The following is a 5,774-nucleotide window of genomic DNA, read 5'->3' on the forward strand; positions in this document are numbered from 1 at the left end:
GCTCCACCCCTCACAAATCATCGTTTCTCTCCTTCATGGGTAAACTCCTTCAAAAGATAAGGAGCTAACTCCTCTTCATAGCGTACACTTCTGCAAAACAAAGATACAAAACCCAGAAACATAGATTATAATTAAAAGAAGTCATGCACATGTTCCCCGACTCGACTCGTTGAGTACATGTACGACTCGGCAAGTCGCAAGAACAGCGCGAGTTAGTCGGCGGGTCGGTCTAAATTGGACCATGAAATCTCAAAATTTCTTCAAGGGTTTTGTCTAGACACATGTTTATAAGGTATTAGGCAAGAATAAGCATGCAAAACATCATAATTCATGAAAAATCGAAACCCTAGAATTTCACTATTCTTCAAAATCGGGTTTTCTATGAAATTACTACCCTAGATCATCTTAAAATCATGCTTCTAACAGAAAATAAGAAGAAATTAGTTACCTTTTGTGATAGAACTTGAAAAACTTGAAGAATAATGGAAGAACACTTGAATGCTTGAGAGAAAAGGTTGGAGAGAGGCGCACGGCGAGTGTGTTGTGAAAAAGAAACTGATTCATTAGGGTTAAAACCCTAGTTACCGGTTATAAAAGTAATTTCATTATTAATTTTTTTTTTGTAAATAATACCGACTCGGCGAGTCGGGTCGCGATCTTTTTTTTTCTGAAATCTAAATGGACTCGTCGAGTCATGGTCAGACTCGGCGAGTCTCTTGCAAACAATTCAAAATTTATAAAATTTTTGTCAATTATTTAGAAAAGGAAATTTATTCCACCCCACACTTAGTCCATACGCACTCTCAAGCAGACATGTCCGATGATTTGGAAGATTAAAATTCTAAAAAAAACGATAAAAAATCAAACAAAACTAAAAAGGTAAAAGAAAGAAAACTCTAAACAACTGGTTGCCTCCCGCCAAGCGCTTCTTTTTAAGGAGTCGTTAGCTGGACTTCTTCCCGTCTACGTCTCGTCATCTTCCAGCATCGGGAATGCACGCCTAACCTTTTGTGGTTTGTACTTCGTTTTGTAAGTGTGAATCTCCTATTGTAAGCCCGTTTTTCTTCCTCTCTCTTCTTTTCCACATCATCATCCTCAGCTGCTTGGGCTTCCATTCTCCTTTTTTTCTTCTTCACCCCATTCTTTTTCACCTTCTCTTGCACCTCCTTTTCTTCAAACTTAATTACGTCGTATTTTGTGAAAGTTGGTGCTCTAGGTTTGGTAATGGATGGTTGATCAGCTTCCACCCTCCTTTCTTTTTCCTCCTCCTCTTTTTCTGTGCTCACCCCATCTTCAAGCGGGATTGCATCAAGACATGCTACATCAGCTTGTTGAACTTCCGTTTCCATTTCTCCTCCTGTTGTTTGTTCTTCTAAAGAATCATGAAAAATTTCCAAATCCAGATCATACAGAGCACTAGCAACAAGCAGATCTAAATTGTCCAAGTTGTTATCAAATTCGACTGGACTCATCGAGTCCAGTAAAGTGACTCGGCGAGTCTGATAGTATTCCATCATTTCTTGGGTGTTTTCAGAGTCGACTCCTTCCAGTAGCTTTTCTAACTCCTCCAAGTCCTTGTTAACATCTCCATCCACTCCAGAATGTAGCAGAAACTTGCTTGGATCTTCTTTTTGCAAAAGTGCAAGTTCTTTTTGTAGTATCTCATCCTCCAAATGGATAAATGAGATTTCTTCCTTTCTTTCCTCTTCTTGCTTGGCTTCTGGTACAACTCTAAACATTGTGGATTCGTCACCTACCCTTAATGTTAGTGTAGACTCACATACATCAATTAAAGCACAAGCGGTGTTTAAAAATGACCTCCCCAAAATAATTGGAATTTCGGGGTCTTCTTCCATATCAATAACCACGAAGTCTACCGGAAATATAAACTTGTCGACTTTAATAAGGAGATCCTCACAAACGCCTTGTGGATGAATTATTGTCTTGTCTGCCAAATGGATCTTCATATTTATCGGTCTTGGCTCTGGTAAATTCAACCTCTTAAAAAAAGAGAAAGGCATCAGGTTGATGCTTGCACCCGAGTCGGTCAATGCTTGGGTGACAACTTCATTACCAAACTGGCAAGGAATTATAATATTCCCCGGATCGCCCTTCTTTTCGGGTAGCTCACTCAATAGTATCTTCGCGACTTCAGCCAAATCTTTCCTAGCAGCAAAAATACCTTTTAGCAAGTTGAAGTATTTGGGTGTCTGGAGCATCGTTTCCACAAATGGCACATTAACTTGTAGGGATTTAACATGCTTCATGAAGGTTCCATATGCTTCAACTTTTTCCACAGGCATGGCTTTGATTGGGAATGGCAGACGGGGATTATATGGCTTTAAGGGAATGACAGTTTTGTCATTTACGCATGAACTCGTCGAGTCCATTAGAGGGACTCGGCGAGTCATGTCGGGTTTTGCTGGAGCCGACTCTTTTACCCTTTCTGTCTTCCTCTTGGAGATCCTCTGTGCATGTGTGAAAATTTCTTCATTGCTGGAGGTCACTGCACTAACATTCTCCATTTTCGGATTGGTTTCGGTTTTACTTGGAAGTTGACCCGGTCTTCTTTCGTTCACTTGGTGTGCAAGCTGTCCCAGATGTTTCTCAATGTTGAGAATGGATGCTTCTTGATTCCGTAGCATGTTTCTACTCTCATGTATTGCAGCCTCGTGATCATTGTGTCTCTTTTCGGACGCAGCTATGAATCTAGTGAACATTTCTTCCAAATCAGCTTTCTTTTCTATCACCGGTTCTTCCTTTTGATAGTATACCCTCTCTTTCTGCTTGTATTTCTCCTCCTTAGCCTTTTTATATTCTTCATATGGGAGCCATTCTTTCTTCGGTTTCCGCCAATTTTCGTCGTATCGATCGCCGCTTGAATAGAATACTTGAGCCTTTTTATTTCCATTCTCATCCAAATCACAATCCTTTGTGAGATGGGGCCCTCTACAATTCTCACATCCAACCCGAATAGCATGGATTGTTTGATCCATTTTTGTCATCCTCCTATCAAGATTATCAAGCTTAGCTATCACAGCCGCCATGCTATCATTTGCCGCGTTCACTACCCCTGACTTACTTCGTTTCTTGGATTGTGGTATTCCCTCTAGAGTGCTTAGAGAATTCTTCAATTAGCTCCTTGATTACCGGGGGCGCCTTCTTCGTGAGCGGGCCTTGAGAATCGAGCAATTGCCTTGTGGTGACATTGACTCCATCGTAGAAAATGGAGACCTCTTGTTGGCTATTAAGTTCGTGATGTGGGAAATTTCTAAGCAAACTCTTGTACCTTTCCCATGCTTCATAAAGAGATTCTTCGGGTTGTTGCTCGAAGTTGGCAATTGCTTTCTTTAGCTTGGCTATTTTGGAGGGCTAACAAAAGTGGTCTATGAACTCCTCTTTCATCTTGTCCCATGTGGTGACTGATCCGGGAGGAAGTGACTTTAGCCAATCCTTTGCAGCTCCTTTGAACGTGACTGGGAGCATGCGAAGAAGTTGGGTCTCGCGGGGGACATTCGGTACATTGAAGTATTCGGCCACATCATTCACTTCGTCCAAGTGCTTGTAGGCGTCTTCGTGATCCTTCCCATAAAAAGGAATCTCCTTGAGTTGAGAGAGAATATGGCGTTTTAGTTCGAAAGTGTCAGTCACGAGAATTGCGGGCTGCACAAATCCCGGGCCGGTGTCATCGCGCATCCTCTTCTTCCATTCCCCCATGGGGACTTCATCGATATTAGCCATAGTGATAACTAAATCGTCTTCAAACTCAGAGTCGTGCTCTAATGTCGTTTCTTCTTCTTCCTCGGTCTCGTATTCGATATCTTCTTGAATTGGGTCTTCGATTGTCAAAGAGGCACTGGATGCTTCGGATTTGTTGCTCCTCCTCTTGCTGAAAACGGACTTGAGGTTTTTGAGTGGCGAGTTCTTTGAAGAAGCGGATTCTCCAACAGCTTTGCCTTTGCACCTCCTTAGCGCGGATTCCGGGTCTTCAAGAGGGGGGACCAGAGGTGTATCAGATCCTCGGGTCATGAAACAACTGTAAACAAAATAGCAAACACGTAAAAAGAACAAAAAATAAATAAAAAATTAAAGCTAAAACATCGATGTACTCGCCGACTCGGCATGAGTGCACTCCGCGAGTTCAAGGCAAAAACAGAAAAAAATTTCTAGTTACTCTAAAAACGGAATTTAATTAAAACTAATTCTACTTACTGAATTACCTTTTAAATAACTTTGTGTGAGATAAATCCCACACAAAGGAACGATTAAATTAGAATTTAACGTTAATTTTTAGAACCGTTCCCCGGCAACGGCGCCAAAAACTTTATGTGTGCAAACTCACTTAGTTTTAAACCTACTTTTAATTGTAAAACAACACACAAAGGCGGTTAACCTATCAATTGTGGTATAGTTGGATAAGTAGGGTATCGAACACAGGGAACGGCAAATTAAAATTAAAAACTAATTCTATCTAAATTAATTAATAAGAATAGGGTTTCTCTAGTTTTTCAAGACTAGAAACTTGCTAACTATTACTAATTTAAGAACTAGAAAATAAAGACTTAACTAGATTCAATAATTCGAAAGGAACTTCTGTTTAGTTCAACTCAATTGATCCTATGGTTAATTTTAAGGTAATGGTGCAATGGATTAATTCTTTTGTTGGTTACCAATTCAAATGATTAGATTCGTATTCACTACACTAATCCTTAGCAAATAAACTAACTTAAACAGTGGCCAATTGTCTAATTTAATTAGATCTACTAGATCAATTATTCGGGTTAATTTAGACTTGTAATAGTTAACCAATTTAATCTTTTAATTAACTTCTTGTTGATGGTCATCACACAAGCTTGCACATGAATTTACTCAATTCTCTTACTAACTCTAGTTTCATATTCATTAATCCTAGACATATGGCATAGTGATCACATAGCATATGAGGTTAATAATCAATAGATGTTCATGCTAATCAATTATCTTCCTATTAACAGAAAATTAATTATTATTCACACACAAGGTTCTTTAGCAAGCTAAAATAACAAAAATTCACCAACTTTAGAATTAATCCTACCAATCAATCAAACCATATTGTCAACTTTGTATCCCCAAACAAAAGTCTAAAGGTTTTAGCTCATAATTGAAGTAGATAATAGCAAACAAATAGAATCAAATTGTTTAACCACAATGATAAAGCAAAAGATTAAGTAGAATGATGAAATTTTGCCTCAATTCTTCTTCGGGATTGAATTCTAGCTTCTCTCGTCGTCTTCTAGGGTTTTTCTGCCTTCTTAATCGCAGCTAAAATCTTCTGAATCATTCCAGAATTCCCTTCCTTCGTTCTGAGGAGTTATCTTTATATATACGAATCGACTCGTCGAGTCAGGTGGCGACTTGTTGAGTCCATCTCTCAGTCCCCGTATTGTGATAAGTCTTTGGGATCCCAAGTCTTTATCTTCTCGATTCTTCGATCGGACTCGCCTAGTAGTCGACCCTACTCGCCGAGTAGGTGTTATTTTTGGTGTTTTTCTTCTTTGTTCCATTCTCGATTTCTCAACCGCTTTTCCTGCTTCCTTCTGCTTCCGAGCTTCATTTTTGGACTGAAAATATAATTCATAAACTTTTAAGTACCTTTTGTCCATAAAATGCAATAATTTAGCTAATAAATGAATAAAAATCTATACTTAATATGAACTAAATATGCACATATCAAAATACCCCACACTTGACTTTGGCTTGCCCCCAAGCAAAACTAAATTTTAAAACATTAGAAT

The 5,774-nt window shown here is 39.1% G+C and overlaps 1 non-coding gene across 1 annotated transcript; it reads left to right on the forward strand.

The window, feature by feature from the left end:
• The first annotated feature begins 3,250 nt into the window (after positions 1-3,250).
• On the forward strand, positions 3,251-3,357 carry LOC145077317 (small nucleolar RNA R71). The gene has a single exon (XR_013693099.1). It is a non-coding gene; the product is annotated as a small nucleolar RNA R71 (small nucleolar RNA).
• Positions 3,358-5,774: the final 2,417 nt, after the last annotated feature.

Source organism: Lactuca serriola, chromosome 9, assembly GCF_051521515.1.
Source record: "Lactuca serriola cultivar US96UC23 chromosome 9, Lser_US96UC23_V15, whole genome shotgun sequence".
Taxonomy (NCBI): Eukaryota; Viridiplantae; Streptophyta; class Magnoliopsida; order Asterales; family Asteraceae; genus Lactuca; species Lactuca serriola.